Raw genomic sequence first — 25,623 nt, 5'->3', positions numbered from 1 at the left:
CTGTGGCTCCTTTCCCAAGATCTTTCACCTACTTTTAAAATGCAACCAAGTGTGGATTTGGGATTGGGCTGGAAGAAATGATGAAAAATTAGCAAGCTCCTTTTTTCCTTCTAGAAGACTCATGAAATTCCAACCAAAGGTGACAGGAAGCCCCACCTCTTACAATATCTGCCCTGCTAGGCAGATAGCTGTTTGCATTCTTGTGATCTGAAAGGCTGAACTGTGTCTGCAAAAAGAAGAGGGAATTCTCCAGTTTCTCACTCAAGCTTGTAGTCATCAGTGAAAAATTTGAGTGAGATCCCCTTTGACACCAGAACAAAGGACAGAAACATGTATTCTGACTTCTTGGAATTTGGCTGATAGTTACAGGGGTGTAAGTAAGAATACCAAGAAATGCTCTATTCTCATAAGACAGATGACACACGTTCACAACTAATATAGCACCTAAAAACACAGCTAAGATTTCCAGCTTGGTGAGGTGGAAACAGCAGAACTTTCTTTCATAGCATCCTTAATTATTTTAAATTCTGTACTCATATATGTGTCTATTAGCTGATTTTTTTCCTCCAGATAGTTGTAGTTCCCTGACAATGAGGCTTTTTCTCCCCCAAAGCCCCGCCCCGCTCTACTCCCTCCCCCCCGTCCTACTCCACTCCCCCCCCCCCCCCCCCCCCCGCCCCGCCATTTCTATTTACCAGCCCTAATACAGTGCCCGGAAGATTGTAGTTTTATAATTAGTATGTTGTTGTTCCTTTGCTAGGTCATGTTTGACTCTTTGCAACCCCATGGACTGTAGCACGCCAGGCTCCCCTGTCCTTCACTGTCTCCCAGAGTTTGCTCAAATTCATGTCCATTGAGTCGGTGATGCCATCTAACCATCTCATCCTCTGCCACCTCCTTTTCCTCCTGCCTTCAATCTTTCTTTCCCAGCATCAGGGGCTTTTCCAATGAGTCAGCTCTTCACATCAGGTGGTCTCATTATTGGAGTTTCAGCTTCAGCATCAGTCCTTCCGATGAATCAGGGTTGATTTCCTTTAGGATTGACTAGTTTTATCTCTTTGCAGTCCAAGGGACTCTCAAAAGTCTTCTCCAGCACCAGAATTAGAAAGCACCAATTTTTCGGTGTTCAGCCTTCTTTATGATCCAGTTTTCATATCCGCTCATGACTACTGGAAAAACCATAGCTTTGACTAGACTGATCTTTATTGGCACAGTAAAGTCTCTGCTTTTTAATATGCTCTCTAGGTTTGTCATAGCTTTCTTTTCAAGGAACAAGCGTCTTTTAATTCCATGGCTGCAATCAGCATCTGCAGTGATTTTGGGGCCCGAGAAAATAAACTCTGTCACTGCCTCCACTTTTCCTCCATTTGCCATGAAGTGACAAAAACTCCCGTCCTCTCAAAGCTTACATTTAATAGGGATGAGACAGACTTAGAAAAAAAGGGGGAAAGACCAATAGTAAACAATGAGGCGGGGAATATTATGGATTATGTGAGTATGTGTTTTTGGAAGACTGTGGAAAAGCGCTGACGGAACTTATTTGAGCGGAGGAAAGGCTTCACTGAGGAGTCATTTGTGTAAGGTTACCAAGGGTTATAGATTTACGAGGGAAAAGCATTCCAGTCACACAAAATCACAAGTGCAACGGCGATGCAACGGAAGCACAGCCCAAATTCAAAGACCAGCGCACAAGTCCACGTGCTAAGAGCAGGGGGGGCAGGGGGCGGGGAGAACGGAGGAGATGACGTCAGAACGTGGGTCACGCGAGTCTTGCGGAAATCCGGTCGCAGACTCGCGAGCTTTTGATGCCATTTTATTCTGAATAAAATGAGGAACCATGGGAACATGGGAGTAACTTGATCTGACTTGAGTCCTTATAGGACTGCTCTGGCTAATATGCTGAGAATTCACTAAAAGGCAGAAAGTGTGGAGGCACATAGACCAGTCAGGGGTTGTTAGGTCCCAGAAGCAGAAGATGGGGCCTTGGGCCTGAAGGTTGAGACGTGGTAGGATTCTGGATATATTTTGACATAAAGCCAGTAGGTTTTCTGAGTGACCAGATGCGGAATGAGAGAAACAGAGAAATCAGGATGCCTCCAAGACTTTTGATTTAAGCATATCTGGAAAGACAGAAATGGGAAACCTTTGTGATAGTAGGGGAGTTATACTGGGTTCTGTGCTCTGCTAAGCCTTAAATTTACTGGATATTGCCCCATTTCTCTCGACATGGTTGTCTCAATCACAGCCCCACCAGCAGGATATGAGCATTCTTCTGTCTCTACTTTCCTCACAAGGATTGCTGGCTAATGGATGTTAAGGGAAATTGTGTAGTTGTTCCAAGTTGTGTTTCCCTGATTGCCAGTGCAGTTGAACCCAATTCATACTATACCGACCTTTTGAAGTTCCTGTCCTTTGAACTGTCTATCCATATCCTTTGTTCAATTTTCTGTTAGATTATCCTGTTTTTTAACTGTGGAATTCCTTTATATACTTAGTATATTGCTTGTTATGCCTCTTGCATCCATCTTTTCTCAATCTTGGGTTGATTTTAAATGTTAGTTATGATGTCTTAGGTTGTGGAGATTTGTGAACTTAATGTAGTCACACTCCTTTATCTTTGCCATTAGGTTCCTGATTTTTGCATCTAGCTGAAAAATTTCTCACTTTCCCTGATGTCATAGAGATATGTGCATGTATTTTCTTCCAGAAGTTTTAGGTTCGTCTTTTAATTTGTTTAATAAACACTTTATTGTGCACGGTGTTGTTCTAAGTGCTTTCCAAAGGACCACCTCATTCAATCTGCAAGACAACCTCATGAAAATGGAGAGTGAGTGAGTTTCTCAGTCGTGTCTGACTCTTTGAGACCCCATCGAGTGGGGTCCACCAGGATCCTCTGTCCATGGAATTCTCCGGGCAAGAATACTGGAGTGGGTAGCCATTCTCTTCTCCAAGGGATCTTCCCAACCCAGGGATGGAGCCCAGGTCTCCTGCACTGCGGGGAGATTCTTTGCTGCCTGAGCCACTGTGGAAGCCCATGTGTAGCCTTAAGACTTAGGTAGTGTTGTTCACATCTGACAGATGGGGAAGCTGGTGGGCAAGGACGCTAGGCAACTTGCTGTAGATCACAGTTCTAGGAAGCTGTGGAATCTTTAGTTTATCTGAAATTAATTGATATGAAGTTGGTGAGTTTTGCCTTTACCGTATGGTAACCAGTTATCACAGCAGCATTGACTGAATAGCCTGCCCTTTCCCAGCTGATTTATAACTCCTTCTATGACACATCTCAAGTTCCCATAAACGTGAAGGTCTGCTTCTGAGCTCTCTGTTTTGTCAAGTTAGTCCGTAGGTTAATGTGACACTACTTTAATCACTAGAGCTTTAAAAAAGTCATAGCTGATGTTGTATGTCAGATTCTTTCCTCATTCTTTTTATTCTGACTTCAAGATTGTTTTGGCTTTTTTGTACCTTTACTCTTCCAAGTGACCTGTATAAGATCGCTCCAGGAAGTCCTGTGAAAATGCTGTTTGGAACTGTGATGGGAATTTCATTGCATAGGTGATTTATTTGAGTAGAAATTGACCTCTATACAGTACTAAGTGTTTACGACCATAACTTCGATGTCCAATCTGGTTTTTCAAGTCTTCTTATGTGTCTTTCAAAAAAGTTTAAAAATTTTCTCCATAATGGTTTTGTGTCTCTTCTGTTGGATTCTTTCTTAAAACCAGATTTCATATGGTCTCTTGTTACTATAAATGAAATCTTCTTTTTTAAAATACACCTTGTAGTTAATTGTGCATGGTGAATCTAGTTTTTTTGCGTGTTGGTCTTACACATGGCAACTTTCCTCTCATGGGGCTTGTACGGGACGTTATTCTGCGTGACGCCGCGATCTCGCCTTCTGCGGAGCCTCTGCACTTGCTGCTTCCTTTGTCTATAAGTCTCACTCCCCTGTGACCACTTCTGGCCCATAAGCCGCTCACCTTCCCTTGCCCCTTGGGCCCGGAATTTATTTTGCTAAGGCATATTTCCCAGCCTGCCCAGTATGGTCACTTTCATACCACTGAGGAGTTTACACGGAGGCTTGAAGAAAGTGATATGTGTGAGAACAAATTAGGCAGATAAATCCATTGCCACCTACGCCAAACACAGCTACAACAAGGTAAAGCAAAGTGACATGACCTATTTAAACAACAGATCAATGGGAACAGTGGTCTCAGGACATATTCCAGGGTGGACTTTTGGAGATGATAGCTTGTAAGCACAGTAAGATAAAGCAGGAATCATCACTTGCTTTTGTGGGTTTCGTATGACCATTAATATTGAGTTATGTTAAATGCATACTTTTCTTTATTTGACAGGATTACTGACCTGGGAGAGTTGGATTTGTCTGAATGTTAGGGTTTCAAGCCACCAACAAGGACCCTTAATGTTTCTGTTCACTGCTTCAGATAACTATCTCATTCACTGTCACGACAGCCAACACTTAACACACACTTGACGCTGACTACCGCTTGTTCAATGGTAAGTGAAAAGATAGGCTTGTACGCACCTGGATGAACAAATGTATTCAAAGGACTGATATCTTTTGGAACTGGAAATTGTCCAGAGGTGTTTCAGTGAGACAGTTGATGCTGCCTGCCTTAATGTGGGATTGATATAAAATGGACCAAAATAGAAAATATGTTGGTCACAGTCCAGGACTGAACAAGAATGTCTGTGACTCTGGCATGTGAAAGAGATTAACTGCATCTCATCCAAGCATATAGAGGAAAGAACTGCCCACTTCTCAGGCCAGACATAATGTGATCAAGTTGTCTTGTAAGGTCATGTATTCATGGTGGTTATTCAGGATGAGGCAGGAGCATTGCTTGGTTGGTAAGTTTGGGTAACATCTAATGTCCTTTTTGCCATCAAATTCCCTTTATTAAGAGATTGTTCCAAAGAGACTCATATGATAAGCCCCGACCCGCTCCCAGCCCAATTTCCCAGGCACTTAAAATGCTGCCATTCCTGTCGCCTGATATGTTATCACCACCTCCCAACATGGTCAGTGAAGGAGTTTTTATTTCACGTTTACTAAACAAATGCAGAAGACCCAGGTTCAATTCCTGGGTCAAGAAGATCCCTGGAGGAAGAAATGGCAACCCACTCCAGTATTCTTGCTTGGAGAATCCCATGGACAGAGGAGGCTACAGTCCATGGGGTCGCAAAAGTTGGACACAACTTAGCAACTAAACCACCACCTAACAAATGTATTCATTCCATAGAAAAAGATGGAATTTGCAGTCTTGGCTGCCAGGACCTGTGATCCTGGGTGAGTTGGTCCTCAAGTCCTCAATGTGTAAGCAATGGATAGTAATAACTATACATGGTGTCATTGGAAGGATACAGTGAGATTTCATATACAGGCTGGTGGTAATGATTATGAGATGAGATGCCAGAAATGATTTCATTGTTTCTTTCACTTGATACTTAATGATTTGTTTCAAATTTTCAGAACTCCCATTAGCTACATAGATATAAAAATGATCACAAAAGCTCTTACCTTTATGATAGATATTTTCAAAGACAAGATTGATGTCTCAAGTAGTTTGTGTGGCCAGAAGGGGAAGAGATCCAGTGGGTCTGGAATGTCCCCCACATGCACGTGTCAAATAGCTATGGAAAGGGAAGTGCTGACCTGTCGTTTGTGGCCGGGGTCCTGGAGAGCCGGCTGCAGGTGCTGGGTGGCAGGTCTGCTCACACCTTTCCGGAGTAGAACAGGTGTGGGGCAGCTTTTGCCCCAAAGTCTCATCCTCCAGGGCAGGATTTCACAGGTGGTTCTAGTGGTAAAATAGCCACCTGCCAGGAGACGTAGGAGATGTGGGTTTGGTCCCTGGGTTAAGAAGATCCCCTGGAGCAGGAAATGGCGGCCCACTTCAGTGTTCTTGCCTGGGAAACCCCATGGACAGAGGAGCCTGGCGGGCTACAGCCCTTGAGGGCACAAAAGGGTCAGACACACTCATCCCACCACACATACACAAACAGACACACACACACCATACACACCTCCCCATACACACACCACATACACAACCACACACACACTACACCGAACACCACAATCCCCCCACACACACCAAGCATACACATACCCCATCGCACACACATACACACACACACAGTAAGACAGTTCAAGAAGGCAAAGTCAGTGTGAGAGATAATGAGGACCAAGGCTAAAGGTAGTGGACCTGGAGGGAAGCAACAATAGTCACAAGTTATAATTACATTATGTGCATAACCACACTCAATAATAGCTGCTCAAGGTCGCCGGTTCGGAAGTAAACGAAAACAATGAGTATTGTGAGCCTGTAAGTGAGAACTGTCCAGACAAGGAGCTGGGTGTTGTTCTTGGACTAGGAAGTGGGGTTATCTCCTCGGTGCTAAGAACACAATGACCGAGAGTTTCACAGTGTGGCCTTCAATCCTGGACGTCGTCCTGGTGGGCAAAGCCTGCATTCCTCAGATCTACCTGAACTCGCCTACTTGGCTGGCAGGTTTACCTGCAGAGAAGAGGAGGACGTTCCCAATGTTCCTGAACTGAGGATGGGCCAATAGAACTGGCCTGAAAACAGCCTTAAGGTGAAGCGTTCAGAGTTACAGCAGAGCATGGCCTCTTCCAAGTGGACGAAGGGAGACTCACACAGAGAACTGAAATGAATTGGCATGCACAGGAACAGGAGCTGAGGGAACGGCTGGGCAAGGTCAGCGCACAGAAAGGCCAAGGTCAGCCATAGCCATGGATGACGGGCACCCCATGGGCCACCGCGACCAAGACGCCACGCCCCTTCCTCCAGACGCTGGCATGGGGCCCGGCGCAGAGAACAGGGTTGCTGAAGGCAGCTTTGGGGGTTGGGAGCTGGCGTGGAGTTGGGAGATACGATGCTCACCTCTAATCCTCATGCCTTCCTGGCCAGCGTCTACTTCCCCATCCTCCAAAGCCAGATAAAGAAAAAATTTTTTTCCTGTCTTCCTCACTCCAGCTATGAGATCCATTCAGTCTCTTGGCTTTTCCCCCAGTTATCCTAAATGCCCTGCTGGATTCCCTCCAGTCTGCCAGGCCACACCCTCCAGTTCTCAGTGGCCGCTGAGTCAAGATTCAAACATCTGTCCACTCAGATCTCTCTGCTTTTTCCTTTGGCCCAAAGCCTTTCTGAAGCAAGGAAGAACTGGGGGTGCATTGAAGCAAAGTCACCCCAGTGTCGATAGAAAGTGTGGCTTCACCAGCACCGGCGATCGGCTCACCCTGTCTTGTTCTTGGAACTCGAAGGTCTCCTCTGAATATCTCAGCTAATGAGACATTCTGAGAAAATCGACTGGCATTTTCTCCTCCCTGAGCTCCAAGTTGGGGCTAAGCATTTCTACTTCGAACGATTGCATCCCCCCAGTGACCCTCCCTGTTGCAACCTGGAACACCGGCAGGTCCATAAAAGAACCGTTGATTTATAACACACCTCAGTTTTTTTTTTCAAATCCTCCTTGGCAGTCTCTTTACAACCCCTCCTTGAAATAATTTTTCTTAGTGGTTTATAGTCTTTGTTTTAGGATTTTGTTTGTTTTTGCCATTTGTCTTCAAAGCAGAATTGGCAGGCAGGGCCCTGTGGCTATTTCCTGACGAGTATTCACAACCCGGGAGATGTTCTTGTTCTTTTGCTTTGGAAACGGAAGCTTCCAGGGCTCTGTGCTTTCCCCAGCAGGGGCAGGTCAACTCAATGTCCCAGCACTACAGTTCGCCTGCAAGGAGGCATAGCCTATCCCCACACTGTGTGCGAGCGAGGTGCTCAGGCCTGCGCGTCACTGGCGTCCCCATCACGTCACTGGCGTCCCCATCATTCTCTGATTACCCGCTGAACATACTGACTAGACCCCAGGACAGTGGCTGCGTTGGCTCTTTTAGGGCCAAATGTCACCCATGAGAGGGATGGGACAGCTGAGGGCTTACCCACGAAGCGTTCTAGAAGCCAGGGTCCCCCAGGTGGACTAAGCCTTCTTTTGCTCTTGGAACCTGGTCCTCTTGAACTGAGCATCCCTTGGAAAGGACACTCTGGGTGGGATTCTGGCTCCAGCTTCAAGAAGGGGCTCTTTCTGTGGAATCTGCCAGACAGTGTAAGGGAGGATCCTTTATTTTATTTATTTATTTTTTTTAAGAAAAATGTGCTCTCTTTCTGATGTGTTCCATACACATAACTTTCTCTCCTAGACAGAGATGTTCCTACAGTGCTGAGAAGAAACCTGCCCTGAAGGATTAACCACGAGTCTGGAGGGTGTACTGATGAAGGCAGGGTAAGGTGGGATTCTTATACTCTGTTGGTAGAGGGTTGGAGGCGGAGTGGGGCAGGAGGGGCAGATGAGCGCGCTGATCCTTGCTCCCCTGACTTCACCCAGGGAAGCAGAGGCACTGGGTCAGCAGGTGGGGACACCTAGGGTGTGTGGGGGAGCTCCCCGTCTGGGGCTCTGGGAGGCAACTGTCATGCATGGCAGGCTCAGCCAGAGAAGGGCCTCTAGATTCCTCATCCACCCTGGGGCTCCTGTTTGGAGTGGATGCTGGGCTGAGAGTCAGTGGCTCTGCCAGTGTGTTCATGACGATAGGGAAGCAGTCAGTGAACGTCAGGAGCTTGTCCAGGGGAGACAGTGAGTATGGCAGCGTCGAGGGATGTTCTGTGGTTAGTGGGATCAGCGGAGAGGAAGTGCAGGAGGAGACTGAGCTCAGGAAGGACAGGCTTCACTGCTGCACAGGCATCTGGCTCCTAGCATGGGGCCGACAACAGTTTCAGACACTAGAGTAGTTCCTTGGCAGCTTAGCATAGACTCTGGAACTCATTACCTCCCCTCCACTGCTGTCAAACCATGTGACTCCTCCCCGCACACACCCAGAGACCGTCTAGGAGAGAAGCCAGGGAAAACAGTAGGGATGAGACAGATTGAACAGTTACCCTCAGAAGGCTGTGCATTATTCCCGGAGGGAGGCTGGCTCTCTGGACTGAACAAATCAGGCGTACTCTGCCTGATTGAATTGGGGCTTCACTTACAGGCCCTTCTATGCTTTTAGTACCGATTTATGTCCATATTCTTTAACTTTCTGGGGGAACAGGAAAGGGCAAACTTGAAACACCAGCTGTTAGAAACTTTCCAGAAGCTCCCTCTGGCAGACTCCTCTTTGGCACCCTGTGCCTGGCAGCACTGCCAGGAGGAGGGAATAGCCTCAGACGTCCTCCTCAGGGCTCTGGTGGAGCCAGACATGCTTGTGGGCAGCGTCCTTGGAATACGCTTACTCACTCATTCTCTCCTTTGTGTGGTGGAAACCTCCTGCTTCCTGCTTCCTGGGGAGCACAGGAAGGCCAGCAGTGGCCCCTTCTCTCTTTCCGTTCTCTGAAATTATCTGCGCACATCACAGATGTGGGAGCCAGAGCCACGGCTTGTGGCCCCTGATCGGGCCTCACGGCCTGATGCCTTTCTCGGTCACTTCCTCTGATTTGTGTGGCTGGAGTGAGGGGAGGTCTCCTTGGAGCAGGAGGAAGCGATAGGTGTTGGAGAGCAGGGGGCCCCTCAGACCCAGGATCAGGCCTTCTTGTCCAGTATTGACAGCAGCCCCACCTCAGGGTGTAGCACGCACACAGGATAGCTGCTGGCCGAGCACCACTGCTTTTCCCATTTGACTGGGGCCCTGGGCATGGTTGCCTCTCTAAGCATGGGGGGCTGACGGTGACTTGAGGCAGGATCTGTGTATTACTGGTTATTAGACACCACTGTTTCTGAAGCCACGGTTTGCTTTCTGTCCTTCACCTAGCCTGTGTGTGTGATTGCTTCACCCAGCAGGGTAGAACTCAGCCCCGGAGCTGGAGGGCTAAGGGCTAAGAGCATAGTGCTTATGGCTGTGGTGCCTGCTCCCAGGCCTGTCTCTGCCTCCTAGCTTGTTACTTAGGGCAGATCACTCATGCTGACTCAGTTTTCCTCATCTTAATGTTACAGGTAAGGAGACTGAAGAGCTAGACTAATTAGACACTTCATCGCTGACTGTATTGTATTCACGTACATGTTGGGAATAACACATTTATGATGCCAAAAGAAAGAGATCCTGAATTTATTGAGCAAATTAAAGAGATAATGAAGTTTCCTGGGAGTATGTTTTAAACCACCTGGATGTGAGTACTGTGCATGACAAATACTAGGAAGCCAGATAAAATCCATATGCAGTTAAACGCTTCCAATTCTGTACCTCTTAACCAGAAACTTTGGCCACCTCATGAGAAGAGTTGACTCATTGGAAAAGACCCTGATACTAGGAGGGATTGGGGGCAGGAGGAGAAGGGGACGACCGAGGATGAGATGGCTGCATGGCATCACCAACTTGATGGCCGTGAGTCTGAGTGAACTCGGGGAGTTGGTGATGGACAGGGAGGCCTGGCGTGCTGCGATTCATGGGGTTGCAAGGAGTCGGACAAGACTGAGCGACTGAACTGAACTGAACCAAAAATGCTTTTTTATTTTACATTGTCTATGTATTATTTATCCAAAAATAATTTTAAAGATAGACAAGGAAAAGATAAGAAATAGCCTTGTGGTGTTGTTCAGTCACTAAGTTGTGTCCGACTCTTTGCAAGCCCATGAGCTGCAGCATGCCTGGCTTCCCTGTCCGTCACCATCTCTCTGAATCTCCTCAAATTCATGTCCATTGAGTCAGTGATGCTATCCAATCATCTCATCTTCTGTCACCCCCTTCTCCTCTTGCCCTCATTTTTTCCCAGCATCAGGGTCTTTTCCAATGAGTCAGCTCTTTGTATCAGATGGCCAAAGTACTGGAGCTTCAGCTTCAGCACCAGTCCTTCCAATGAATATTCAGGACTGATTTCCTTTAGGATTGATGACTTTGATCTCTTTGCAGTCCAAGAGACTTTCAAGAGTCTTCTCCAATGCCACAGTTCAAAAGTGTCAGTTCTTCAGTGCTCAGCCTTCTTTATGGTCCAACTCTCACATCCATACAAGACTACTGGAAAAACCATAGCTTTGATTATAGGGACCTTTGTTGGCAAAGTGATGTCTATGCTTTTTAAAACACTGTCTAGGTTTGATATAGCTATTTTTCCAAAGAGCAAGCATCTTTTAATTTTGTGGCTGCACTAACCGTCTGCATTGAGTTTGGAGCCCAAGTAAATGAAATCTGACACTGTTGCCACATTTTCCTCGTATATTTGGCATGAAGTGACAGGATCAGATGCTGTGATCTTCGTTTTCTGAAAGTTGACTTTAAGTCAGCTTTTCTCACTCTCCTCTTTCACCTTCATCAGGAGGCTCTTTAGTTCCTCTTCACTTTCTGCCATTAAAGTGGTATCATCTGTATATTCGAGGTTCTTCATATTTCTCCCAGCAACCTTGATTCCACGTTGTGATTCATCCAGCCCAACATTTCACATGATGTACTCTGCACATAAGTTAAAAACAGCTGCTGCTGCTGAGTCGCTTCAGTTGTGTCCAACTCTGTGTGACCCCATAGACGGCAGCCCACCAGGCTCCTCTGTCCCTGGGATTCTCCAGGCAAGAACACTGGAGTGGGTTGCCATTTCCTTCTCCTTATTTAAGGCTGATCTCTGTGCTAAGTGCTCATCCCTAGAACAGGAAGCATTAAAAGACAGACAGTAGACGTGCTCCTGATGCTGACAGCAGAAGGGGAGCTGGGGCACTCCAGCGCTGTGCAGGCAGCACACAGAGGGAGGCGTGCTCTCTCTGCAGGGCTGAGTGAAGAGGCGCCTGACAGGGCTGTGGGGCGGGGAGGGGTGAGGAGTGTTTTACTCTCGGCTGAAGTATGGGGGTGCTCACCAAGTCCGAGGAAGGTACAAAAACAATGGGGTAAATCCAGAACTAATCTGCTTGGCCAGAGAAGGTGACGGCACCCACTCCAGGGCTCTCGCCTGGAGAACCCCATGGACGGAGGAGCCTGGTGGGCTGCAGTCCATGGGGTCGCCAAGAGTCAGACACGACTGAACGACTTCACTTTCACTTTTCACTTTCATGCCCTGGAGAAGGAAATGGCAACCCACTCCAGTGTTCTCGCCTGGAGAATCCCAGGGACAAGGGAGCCTGGTGGGCTGCGTCTGTGGGGTCGCACGGAGTCGGACACGACTGACGCGACTTAGCAGCAGCAGCGGCAGTCTGCATGGCAAACAGCCAGTGCAAGGCCAGGCTCTTACCCCAAGGGACAGCAGTCTTAAAGCAGTCTGGTTTAAAATCATTTCCAAGTCCAATGACAGTGTAGTTAAGGGAATTTCAACAGGTAATGGACCAGGAGGAACATAGAAGCCAGCAAAGGCAAGTCACACATCACATCTTTACTCGGTCCCTGCTGTTTGGGAGACAAGCCACCTGAGGGTGAAGGAGCGGAGCACCTTAGCAAGGACCCTTGGCGCATAAACCAGAGGGGGCTCTGGAGGGAGAGAGGCGGTGGTGGTGAGGGAGACGTGCCCATGATTCCAATTGCCTTTTGCTGTGACAGTCGGAACCTGATGGCTTTTCAGCAGGGGAGCTGCATGATCAGGTTTCTGCTTTAGAAAGAAAGGGAAGGGCTCAAAATTCTGGAATGATGGTATCAGAGCTGGAAGGGGCATCAGCCTGCGTTGAATTGCAGCCCTCTCCTTGTGTAATCAGCAACTTGCCAACATCATCATTTCCTTTATTTAAAAACCAAAGCAAAACAAAGCGAAACGACACGACCACAGAATCCCTCCTGTTACTCGGCTCTGGGCCCCCATCCTATTTCTAATAGCCACGTGTTAATTATTGGCACCTTGGTTTCTCAGTTCTGACTCTACAGCAGGCCTGAGTTCCTACCCGTTAACGATGGGGTGCCCCAGTGCCCCATGTTTTTTCTTCGTGTCGGTACAAAGAAAATGAGTTAAAATAAGTCTGCAGAAAGCTTGTGTCAAGTTTTAGGCATGAAGTGTACAGGGACGCAGCCTCTGTCTTTCAACACTCATTCTAATGCATCAAGCAGAGAGTCACTTAGGTTTTAAGTGTTATAACAGAATAACAGAAGTGCCTGTTGACTCCTGAATGCGTGCATCCATCCATGTGTCATTTATTGGAGTCCTGGGACTAAGCTTGCTTATCTCACTGAGCTTATATTCTAATGCGAGAAAGATAGACCATATCTGGGTTAATGGAGAAGAATCATTGCAGGCGATGATACAAACACACTGCTGTATTTAAATCTATGTGCTCTATTTAAAACGGATAACAAACGAAGATCTACTGTGTAGCATAGGGAATTCTGCTCAGTATTACGTAACAACCAAATTGGGAAAGAATTTGGAAAAGTGTAGAGACATGTATGTGCGTAACTGAGTCTCTTTGTTTACACCTGAAACTGGTGTAGCACTGCTAATAGCGAAGAAATAGGTGAGAAACGCGGAGAGGATTGCGCGATGGGGCAGGAAGAGAGCTGTGTTTCATGTACAGTGATTAGGGAAATTCTCTCAAAGGACAGGAGGGATAAACTCATAACTGAAGAAGATAAGGGTGCAGCCAGGCAAAGATCTGGGGCCAAAGCTTCTAGGTAGAGAGGGTTGTACAAATAAAGGCCCAGAGGCATGAAAGATCTTGGAGTGTTCAGGGAACAAAAGGAGGGGAATATGGCTGGAGCTCTGTGACTGGTAATTAGGAGTGTCCAGAGAGCCTGTCTCAGCACTGCAGTCCAGAGAGAGGGCTCTGCCTGGGTGCCGCAGCCCTTCACAGAGCAGGTGGCGTGTGAAGGTGTTGAGGGGTCGAAAACTACATGGAGGTCAAGTGGGTTTATAGGGATGTGGGAGGATCAGGTTGGAGGCAAGAAAGGATAATAATAAAGATAATATATAAGACTAATATTTATTCATCCCTAATCGCGTTTCAGGCACAGTGCTGCATGCCTGACCCCATTCAAACCTCGTAATCTCTTTATTGAGTCCTTTGATTTTCCTTATTTTGCAGAGATAAAGGAGGTCATGGTCAGCTTTGAGACCTGCTGACATTGAGATCATAGGAGGTGTATAGGTGGAGACACAGAACAGTTGGAATCACACCTTGCTCACATCAGGAACTCCGTAAGTAAGTGTTGGCTGAAACCAGGGTGAGATGCAGATATGGACGCAAACCCTCCAGGGGTGGTACTGAACTTGAGAGGGTAGAAAAGTGTCTATTTTACAGCTGCCTGGGCACTGGGATGAGGTTGCTGAAATGCTGATTAGAATCTGCTTTACTCCCCAGTAAAGATTTTATCTAACCACCACGGTGACTGAGTGTTCTGATTATCGAGTCTCTGAATCCCACACTTGTCTTTAGGCAGAGGCTTTGTGCATCTATGCACAGAGCCCACCTTCCACAGGAGATGTGACAAGGCTCCTTTGAGCTATGGTGTGGCCACGTGGCCCAGACTTTGACAGCCAGATACAACTGCTTGAGCTTTGAAACAGACGCTGGGCCACACAGCCTCCAGTTTGGGTGCCATTTCCTTCTCCAATGCATGAAAGTGAAAAGTGAAAGTGAAGTCGCTCAGTCGTGTCCGACTCTTAGCGACCCCATGGACTGCAGCCCACCAGGCTCCTCTGTCCATGGGATTTTCCAGGCAAGAGTACTGGAGTGGGGTGCCATCGCCTTCTCCGGGAAGTGTCATTAGAGAGACTGAAAGCAGTGACCCAAGGCTGCAGGGAGGTTCCAGGCAGAGTCCAGACACCAGGGTCTGGGTTCTGAGCTACACGGCTGAGCCCAGTAGCTTCTCTGTGGTCTATTCAAGTTCTGTAATTTTGGCTTAATTTTGTTTATATTTGATTTCTTAAAAAACTGTTCAGTTCATAATCACATCTGTTGTATGGGGTTGAATATAGTGCTCTCTTATAGCTATTTAGCCTCCACTGTGTCTGTGTTTACAAACCCTTTCTTCTTTCTTTTTTTTTCCACATTCATGAAGGGATATTATTTTATTAAATGAATCTTAATGATATCTATCAAGTGTATTTTTTTTCATTTCCTTGCTTTTTTATTGAAATGTTGACATAATGATTCAATATATATCAAATATAATTTTATATAAAATTTAACAATGAAAGAATATATAAATGTTGTAAAACTTAGATATGAGTGTGTGACATTTTTCTCTGAGTGGTTGAATTTAAAGTATCTTTTTATACATGCCTAGAACATTCACATTTTGGGTAGTGAGTCCATGTTTCGTTTGTACGCAGAGAAAAAAACAAAGTGCTATTTGAAAAATGAACTGTGATCACACAGCAATACAAAGACCCTAAACTTCTGAACATTATATTTAGGCAAACATTTGATGTAAATATAATAAGTATCATATACCCATCAGGCATCTTTAGTAATTTCTCCAATGAGAAAAAGATCTTTAAAGATGCCAGCTTCCACAGTATTTTGTAGAAAAATGGCTTTTATTTTACATAACCTAGGAAAAATTTCTAAGAAAGCTTTTGCATGTGTTATAAATGTTAATCAAACATTTCCCAAATTTGTCAGTTATTGATATTTCATTGGTGATTGCTCAGTTAGAAGGCAAAAAAAATACTTTTTTCTCCTTCAAAGCCATAAAATAATTTTGTGGTCCTTTATTATAATATGATATGGTGTATATGATCTAACATGTCTTTTTCAGGTTATTATTATGGAATTCCTTCTACTGGAGCAAGAAGAATCCGTACTCAGGTGTGGTTGTGATCTCTTTTCTTCTTGACCTGACTTAGGTCTGTTTCATGTTTAATTTTCAAGAATAACCAGCTCTTCATTTTACTCATCTATTAAGTAATCTTCCCCTTTATTTTTTTAATTTCTGAGTTTACTGTTAATTTTTTTCATATTTATTTGGCTTATTTCATTATCTTTTTGCTATATCTTTTGTTGGGCACTTAATTCATTTATTTTACTATTTTTCTTCTAAAAAGTAGTTAATTCTGTAAATTTTCCCTCTAAGTGTTGCCTTGACTAAACCCCATATGTTTATGCGCAGAATATCCTAAGTGTGGTCTAGTTACAATTTTGGTTCCATGTTTGGCTTCAGATTTATTTGAATGTCCGGATACTTAGAGTTGTTGGCTCCTCTTTGTTTATTCCTGATTCCCCCAGATTCCCTGGTGGCTCAGACAGTAAAGCATCTGTTCACAATGCGGGAGACTCAGGTTCAATCCCTGAGCCGGGAAGATCCCCGGGAGAAGGAAATGGCAACCCACTCCAGTACTCTTGCCTGGAAAATTCCATGGATGGAGAAGCCTGCTGGGCTACAGTCCATGGGGTCGCAAAGAGTCGGACATGACTGAGTGACTAACACTTTGTTTATTAATTTCTGGTTTTATTACATTGTGGTTAAAGAGAGTAGTCTGAAGGATTTCAATTTAGAAAAAATGTATTTTTTTGTAACCTAGAACCTGCTCAATTTCTGTCAGTGTTCCAAAGATATATAATGAGTCCATTATATTATGTGTCAGGGTATAGTAATACACATATACACATTGTCACATGCTTATATTTACATGATTGGTCTGATGGTGGGCTGTATTAGCTGAGTTCTGGATTCATTTCAGCGCAAATTCATTGAGGTAGACATGTCCGTTTCCTTCTCAACTCTGCCCCAAATGCCTGACAGGATCTGACTCATATAGGAATTAAGCATATTTGTTGAATGAATTAAGAAATTTATATCCTTAGTTTTACTTCTATATGAAGCATTATGTTCAGAGTTATACTAAATTATTTTATTTTGATCATGTAGTTTTGTTAAATTTATCTTTATTTAAAATATATTTTAGTAAGGTATTCTTGAAGTTTTTGAGTACTTGAAGGTTTGTGATGTTATATATTGGGGTTTATTTTAAAAATACTGAATGTGTCTTATGTTCTAGGCACTGTGCTAAGCAAGCCCTAGAAATACAATGGCAAATTTTAAAAAACCCTGTTTCCTGCATTTCATGATTCATACATGTGTATTTATGGAAACAAATAATGATGAAGTAAATAAGTAAACGTTAGTCTGAAAGGATTGTGATTGGTGCTATAAAGGAAACCAGTGGACGGCTGGTAAAGATACCGGGCTGGCACCGTCAGGAAGTCCAGCCTGCGGGGCCAAAAGACAAGGCAAACCAGCCCCTTGGAAAGGAATCGCTTCTCCCTCATTTAATGCTTGGCTTGAGTTCTATATTACAGTGCTGATGCTTCGGTTTTCTTTTCGTTGGTACTTACATGATACACACATTTATTTATGCAGTCTTACAAACCATGCAATCAGGTATCAGTATTTTTGTATCATTTGTTGTTGGTCTTATAAATAAAACATTAATCTTGGATTCTCCCTACTCCCCTTACCCCATCGGGAAATTTTTGTTTTGTTGTACAGGAATTCAATCCACATGTAATAATATCTGATGGATTTTGTCTCATTCCTGACATTTAAACAGATGTTTTGTGCATATCCTTTAGTTTGCACCGTTGCATGGCCTTTCTGCTGGGTTTTATTAATATACTGGGCATTATTTACTTCTCATCCTTGAGCAAGAGTGTTAGAGAAAGCCTTGTTTCCGTGTTAATCCGCATGATTACTTTTGAATTTCTCTGAGGATGCCGACTGAAACCATTCCTCCCCCAGCTTTATTCAGATATGACTAACGAGGAACTGTGCATGGTAAAGGTGCGCAGCGTGTTTCGATATATGTAGACGCTGTGAAGTGATCAGCACAATCAAGTTAAAATGGCATGCCTCTCACTTCACATATTAACAGCTAACTTTTTTTTTTTTGGTGAGAATCAAGACCTGTTCACGTCAGATTTCTAGAATGTAAATCAGTATTGCCAACTGTAGCCACCACATTGTACGTTAGATTCCTAGGACTTGTCCGTCCGGTTCACAGCTGAAATTCTGTATCCTTTGATCAACATTTCTGAGTCCTGTATTGCCTGCAATTCCTCTCTTTACTCCAAGGCAAGTTATTCCACAGGTCCAGCTTGTTGTATCTTCCTTAGGCAGTTGATTTTCCTCAAATTTGGGGTGACCTTTTATCATTTACACTCGTAAAGAAGTTCTAGATTGAACATTGGGTAGTGGTTGTATACTAGTATACAGGTTGTGAAGCCAGCATTTGATTTCTCTGCCAAGCTCTCCACCCTGCCCTCATCTGAGTTTCTTCTTCCCTGCCTGGAGGGTGATGCTTTGGAGAAGAGGTAGGCTGGGGCCCCTTCCCATAGGGACAGCAGGAAAGGTATTGGTCTGGGGACAGAGAACCTTGGGCGGTACCAACACTGCTCCAGGTGGATGTTGCTTTCCCTTTCATCCTGTATCCATGAGGGGCGGGGGTGTTCCTGGGGTACTGCTGTGTTCCTTTATTTGGCCCAGTGCCTTCTGAGACCTCCCTTCTGTACTTTCCCCTTGACTCAAGAGTCAGAAATTCCCTGGAGTTTCTGGTCCTCTAATGGGAACCTTTCCCGTTTTATGCTTATAAGTATTTGCCATTAATTTCTTTTTTTTTTTCAGATATTTCAATGGGATCGGGGGAGGGAAGAGGTAAACATGTGACCTGTTTGGCCATCGGGGTCAGAAACCTGCATATAAACTTTGCTGGGAGATGAGGTAACAATAGACACCGAACCCTAACTCTTCCCTTTCCAGTTCACCAGCAGAGATTCCAGAGTCAGAATTGAACAGATCAGTGAGGCTTAAAGCTTGTAGATTTAGGAGTTTTCTGGGTTTTAATTCATCTGTCACATGGGGTGTTTCAGGATTTCTACTGAAATTAACTCATTCTCTATTATAAACTAGAGAAAATTCTCTGTTTTCTGCTTGGCACCAAGTCAATGATACCAACTCACAGTGCCATTTCCTCTGGCTTAGTGTGTAACCTGGGATTGTGGAGGTTGGTGGGGGACAGTCAGCTCCAGGGGAGCTGGGGATAGGCAGAGAGTAGAAGCTAATAGAGCCATACTCCTGCTTTTGCAGCAACACCGCAGAGGGAGAAGGGAACTTGGAGGTCATGGGGGCGTCAGTATTTGTGCCAAATGGCACAGAGGCAGGGAAGTGCAGTTCACTCGAGCCTCCTGTGTTGGGGGATTCTGTTGAGCAAGCTGGGTGGGTAGATCGGATATTTCAGAGTCTTACTTGCTGAAATAGTTGGATTGTATTTAACAGACAATTGGGAATGATGTGATGCTCTCAAGAAGGCAGCGGCATGGCTGGAGAGGTGCCAGCGTATGCTGTGGAGGACAGACCCTGGTTATCTGAGACAAACGTAGGAATGCACTGCAGGGGCAGAGATGGTGCTCGCGAGGTGGCAAACAAGCTGGAGACACCCTGTGAGTTGTCACGGGTCTTGTCACAACAGCAGAGCACATCGGATCCCTTCTCAGAGCAGTGCAGGGCAAGATGGGCTCCAACCTGGAGGAGCCTGGTCAGAATCCTGGTCAAAGGAGTTCACCTGTTCACCTGTGCTTATGAGGATGCGGGCTGGATGAGGGGAGAAGCCAGGTGAAGTCTTGCATGGGGGTGCCAGGGACACCACCGGGAGGCTGGTCCGTGCAGACAGGAAGCATCACAGCTCTGGCGGCGTGGATTCAGGCCAAGGATCATGGTGATGGCTGAGTTCTCAGTCTGAGGTCCTGGGGAGACTTGACCAGCATGGGGAAGAGAGGAGGAGGGGCACACGCAGGAGAAAAACGTGAGTTGAGTTGGGGGTATATGGAGTTTGAGGTCTGGTGGTACCCCTGTTAGGGAGGTCCAGTAAATAAGCACGGACATCTGCTTAAGCACTGGAAATGGGACTCTGGAGCCTTGAAGAGGAGTCAGGAGTTGGGTCCTTGCCTGAGAGATGGTTGTGGTGGTGATGTGGAGTTTCAGTTCAGTTCAGTTGTTCGGTCGTGTCTGACTGTTTGTGACCCCATGGACTGCAGCACGCCAGGCTTCCCTGTCCATCGCCAACTCCCAGGGTTTACTCAAACTCATGTCCATTAAATCAGTGATGCCATCCAACCATCTTATCCACGGTTGTCCACTACTCCTCCCACCTTCAATCTTTCCCAGAATCAGGGTCTTTTCCAATGAGTCAATTCTTCACATCAGGTGGCCAAAGTATTGGAGTTTCAGCTTCAGCATCAGTCCTTCCAACGAATATTCAGGACTGATCTCCTTTAGGATGGATTGGTTGCATCTCCTTGCAATCCAAGGGACTCTCAAGAGTCTTCTCCAACACCACACTTCAAAAGCATCAATTCTTCAGTGAGCAGCTTTCTTTATAGTTTAACTCACATCCATACATGACCATTGGAAAAACCATAGTGTTGACTAGATGGACCTTTGTTGGCAAAGTAATGTCTCTGCTTTTTAATATGCTGTCTATGTTGGTCATAACTTTTCTTCCAGGAGCAAGTGTCTTTTAATTTTGTGGCTGCAGTCACCATCTGCAGTGATTTTGGAGCCCCCCAAAAGATAAAGTCAGCCACTGTTTCCACTGTTTCCCGATCTATTTCCCATGAAGTGATGGGACCAGATGCCATGATCTTCATTTTCTGAATGTTGAGTTTTAAGCCAACTTTTTCACTCTCCTCTTTTGATGTCATCAAGAAGCTCTTTAGTTCCTCTTCACTTTCTGCCATAAGGGTGGTGTCATCTGCATATCTGAGGTTATTGATATTTCTTCCAGCAATCTTGATTCCAGCCTGTGCTTCTTCCAGCCCAACATTTCTCATGATGTACTCTGCATAGAAGTTAAATAAGCAGGGTGACAATATACAGCCTTGACGTACTCCTTTTCCTATTTGGAACCAGTCTGTTGTTCCATGTCCAGTTCTAACTGTTGCTTCTTGACTTGCATACAGATTTCTCAGGAGGCAGGTCAGGTGGTCTGGTATTCCCATCTCTTGAAGAATTTTTCACAGATTGTTGTGATCCACACAAAGGCTTTGGTATAGTCAATAAAGCAGAAGTAGATGTTTTTCTGGAACTCTCTCACTTTTTCAATGATCCAACAGATGTTGGCAATTTGATCTCTGGTTCCTCTGGCTTTTCTAAATCCAGCTTGAACATCTGGAAGTTTATGGTTCATGTACGGTTGAAGCCTGGCTTGGAGAATTTTGAGCATTACTTTGCTAGTGTGTGAGATGAGTGCTATTGTGCAGTAGTTTGAGCATTCTTTTGCATTGCCTTTCTTTGGGATTGGAATGGAAACTGACCTTTTCCAGTCCTGTGGCCACTGCTGAGTTTTCCGAATTTGCTGGCATGTTGAGTGCAGCACTTTCACAGCATCATCTTCTGGGATTTGAAACAGCTCAACTGGAATTCCATCGCCTCCACTAGCTCTCTTTGTAGTGATGCTTCCTAAGGCCCCCTTGGCTTCACATTCCAGGATGTCTGCCTCTAGGTGAGCGATCACACCATCATGATTTTCTGGGTTGTGAAGCTCTTTTTTGTACAGTTCTTCTGTGTATTCTTGCCTCTTCTTCTTAATATCTTCTGCTTCTGTTTGGTCCATACCGTTTCTGTCCTTTATTGTGCCCAACTTTGCATGAAATGCTCTCTAATTTTCTTGAAGAGATCTCTAGTTTTTCCCATTCTATTGTTTTCCTCCATTTCTTTGCACTGATCACTGAGGCAGGCTTTCTTATCTCTCCTTGCTATTCTTTGGAACTTTGCATTCAAATTGGTATATATTTCCTTTCCTCCTTTGCCTTTTGCTAGTCTTCTTTTCACAGGTATTTATAAGACCTCCTCAGACAACCATTTTGTCTTTTTGCATTTCTTTTTCTTGGGGATGGTCTTGATCACTGCCTCCTGAACTGCCGGGGTCCAGCCCCGGTGGATCCAGGGAATTCGAAGGTGGGGATGGCGTCGGTGTCCTTGGAAAAACACATATTTAATTACAGAGATATAGAGAGATTAGAAACGGGTAGTGTAGTAGGGAAATTAGTGGAGAAAAAGAGGCTGAATAACTTGGTTTATGTGGAATAGCATCCATGCTCCAGATGGGAATTCAGCCAGAAAAACAGGGAGCAAGAAAGAAGCGACATGGGGGAATCAGTCTTTCTGGAAACTAATCCAATTTCTTTATTTTTGGTTTTGCTTATATACCTTTTGTTACATATAGGGATGAACACAGAGTCACGTGGGGGGTCAGCAGTCCTGACCTTTATCAAAATCAGGTGCTTCACATAAAAAGGTGTTAGGGATTTTACATCATCTTCTGGCCATGAGACCTGCTGACATTTTATGATGCTTTTTCTGATAACCAAAAAACTTATTTTTTCCAAGGGTGTTTTTTTCTTAAACCAGGCACCACCCTCCAAATAAAGTTACATTCCTATAGGGTGAGGGTGTAGTGAGTTACAATCAAGAAAGGAATTGATTTAACCCAAGGTTAACATGATTAATCTTAAAGGTGAATACTTATTTCTCCTAAATGCTAGTTATATTCATTATAAGGGCAGGGAATATGGAGATTTAGCAGCAAACATCAGCCCAACACATGAAAATCCTTTCACCAATGTTCCCCTTACGATCTATTTAGTCTTAAGATAGTGATAAAGTTACATTTTTACATAGCAAGGACACAGTGATTTATAACAAAGTACAGTGATCTATTACGAAAGAGAAAATTCATTCACTCAAAAAGTCTAGTATTGCTCCCCTTAAAAATGACTCTATTTCCTTTTCTATATTCCAACTACATGGATTCATATATTCCCAGGTGCCTAAGGATATGGAGACCTGGCGGCAACCATGAGAAAAGCCCTATGCTCATGAAGACTCTCAAAAGACTCCAAAACTCTCTGTGCTGTTTATGGTTGAGAGGTAGTAAACACTCATGTGAGTAGTGGCAGCAGTATGGATAATCCTGTCACACAAGCTAGTCTTGTCAGCAGAGAGGTTTGACCTGAGACACCCTTGTCCCACCCAGGGCAGGGAATTAGCAGCAATTATTGGCACAACAAATGAAAAACCCTTCACCAATATAATTCCTAACCAACCCACTATACTGACAATTTCCCAAAAGAATTTGCCTTTAGTAAGTCTAAAACATCTCGTGCCTCTCAGATTGGGAGGCTGTAAACAATCACATGTGGCCTGATGAACCTATACAGGCGGGCTAGATAACCTTCAGAGGAGTAAGTAAGCTGAGACACTCTTGTCACGCCCAGGAATTTTTATTGCCTTGGAGCCGCACGTTTACTCCTTCTCCGAGAGAAACGGTTATGGGGGAGAGCCCCCCGTAAAGTCAGAGGTGTAGGTGAGAGCATAAAACAGACTCTGGTTTTGGGGTTAGATGCTCGGGAACAGGGGGTTTCCTGAGGCTTGATCACGCCTTTGCGTATGCCAAGCCTCCTTCCTCATGACCTTTGGCATGGGCGGAGTTCCTCGTGCTGGCTCCTGAACAATGTCAGGAACCTCCGTCCATAGTTCTTCAGGCACTCTGTCTATCAGATCTAATCCCTTGATTCTATTTCTCACTTCCACTGTATAATCATAAGGGGTTTCATTTAGGTCATGTCTGAATGGTCTAGTGGTTTTCCCTATTTTGTTCAATTTAAGTCTGAATTTGGCATTTAGGAGTTCATGATCTGAGGCACAGTCAGTTCCCAGCCTTGTTTTTGCTGACTGTATAGAGCTTCTCCATCTTTGGCTGCAAAGAATATAATCAGTCTGATTTCGGTGTTGACCATCTGGTGATGTCCATGTGTAGAGTCTTCTCTTGTGTTGTTGGAAGAGGGTGTTTGCTATGACCAGTGTGTTCTCTTGGCAAAACTCTGTTAGCCTCTGTCCTGCTTCATTCTGTACTCCAAGGCCAAATTTGCCTGTTACTCCAGGTATTTCTTGACTTCCTACTTTCGCATTCCAGTCCCCTATAATGAAAAGGACATCTTTTTTGGGTGTTAGTTCTAGAAGGTCTTGTAGATCTTCATAGAACTGTTTAACTTCAGCTTCTTCAGCATTACTGGTCAGGGCACAGACTTGGATTACTGTGATATTGAATGGTTTGCTTTGGAAAGGAGCAGAGATCATGCTTTCGTTTTTGAGATTGCATCCAAGTACTTCATTTGGCACTCTTTTGTTGACTCTGATGGCTGCCCCATTTCTTCCATGGGATTCTTGCCCACAGTAGTAGATATAATGGCCATCTAAGTTAAATTCACCCATTCCAGTCCATTTTAGTTGGCTAATTCCTAAAATTTCAGTGTTCACTCTTGCCATCTCCTGTTTGACCACTTTCAGTTTACCTTGATTCATGGACCTGACTTTCCAGATTTCTGTGCAATATTGCATTGGACTTTACTTCCATCACCAGTCACATCCACAACTTGGTGTTGTGGAATCTCAGGTTGAGATAAATAAAACAAACTGAGGAAGATCAAAGTCAAGGCCAGTACAGTAAGGATCTGATATATACTTGAACTATTTCTTTATCTATAAAGTGCCTTTTATTTCATGTTCAATGAAAATTCCAGCATTTTATTATTAGTGGTGCTTAAAAGAAATGACTCAGAGGGGAGAACTGCTAGATGGGCAAGCCTTGTTGCCTGCCTTTCTGAATTGCTTGTGGTACAATTGGGCCATTCACTCTGTTCCGGGCACTCTGTGTGTTTCCTCCTTTCCGGATTAGACCTGTTTGCTTGGGAAAACAATTCATTTCTCAGGGCTTCAGTTTTATGTACTGTTGATCTATTCCTTTATTTCTCTAATCTCTTTCCCACAGCCAAGAGTTTTCACTACCTGGAATTAAAAACAACCTTCAGGATACTGAAGCGCAAGTTAAAGAAAATCGTCTATGCTTCCAATGGGAGGCGGGGAACAAACAGTCCACCTACTTGCTTGGAAGGAAATATGGCTGAAACAGCTAATTGACTTTGCGTTCACTTTTCAACTAGTTGTATTGGCCTTATGTTTTTCATTACATTGTAAATCTTTTTACCATATTGAAAATTGAGGAACACATTTGTTCTCCTTGGTTTCATTCATCTGAAGGCTGTAGATGGACAAGTGTACAAGTGCCAGTGGAAAATGTCTTTTTGGAATATCAGATTTGGTCCTCGGAGACTAAGAGTACTCCATGTGTTGAGCAATAAATCTGGATTCTGCTGTGTTTAATTAAGGCAGTTTTCCTTCTTAGCACCAGATGTGGAGATGAGATTCAATTTTATTATGCCTAAAAGAACATGTCCTTCCAAATACATATGTCACTGGTATGGAATGTGACCACAGCCTGTGGCAAGGCTGTGCACCCCAGGGGGAGAGGTTCCAGTCCTGCCTTCCGCACTTGCGGAGTTTCTCTTTGCATGGCTGTGACTTGTAAGGAGACGGAGTCCCGCTGTATAGATGCCAGATGTGAAGGGAGAGCAGGGAAGGACGAGATGTCGAGCCAGTGAAGGGGAAGATGGATGGAAGTTGTTTTCTTGCTAAGTGCAGTATCCATGAATAGAGACTTTGATCACCAGAAAGACCTGTTCTGTGCTTCTGCCCTCTTTTGCCGATTAATTGATGAACATCAAGAGAATCACCTGGCGTCTCCATACCAGTCCCTGGAAAGAGTATCTGAAACAGCACTGTCATCACCAAGCAAGCACTGTAACCCTTAGGATGGA

At 44.7% G+C, this 25,623-nt stretch overlaps 1 long non-coding RNA gene across 1 annotated transcript; it reads left to right on the top strand.

The window, feature by feature from the left end:
* Window positions 1-7,805: 7,805 nt before the first annotated feature.
* LOC138429952 (uncharacterized) lies at window positions 7,806-25,129 on the top strand. Its single transcript, XR_011252925.1, has 7 exons — window positions 7,806-8,145; window positions 8,240-8,322; window positions 13,996-14,112; window positions 15,674-15,723; window positions 18,161-18,225; window positions 18,536-18,631; window positions 24,738-25,129. It is a non-coding gene; the product is annotated as an uncharacterized lncRNA (long non-coding RNA).
* The last annotated feature ends 494 nt before the right edge of the window (window positions 25,130-25,623 follow it).

Source organism: Ovis canadensis, chromosome 25, assembly GCF_042477335.2.
Source record: "Ovis canadensis isolate MfBH-ARS-UI-01 breed Bighorn chromosome 25, ARS-UI_OviCan_v2, whole genome shotgun sequence".
In the NCBI taxonomy this organism is placed as follows: Eukaryota; Metazoa; Chordata; class Mammalia; order Artiodactyla; family Bovidae; genus Ovis; species Ovis canadensis.
Note: the sequence above shows the minus strand (reverse complement) of the source record. Positions and strands in the feature narration are given on the sequence as shown.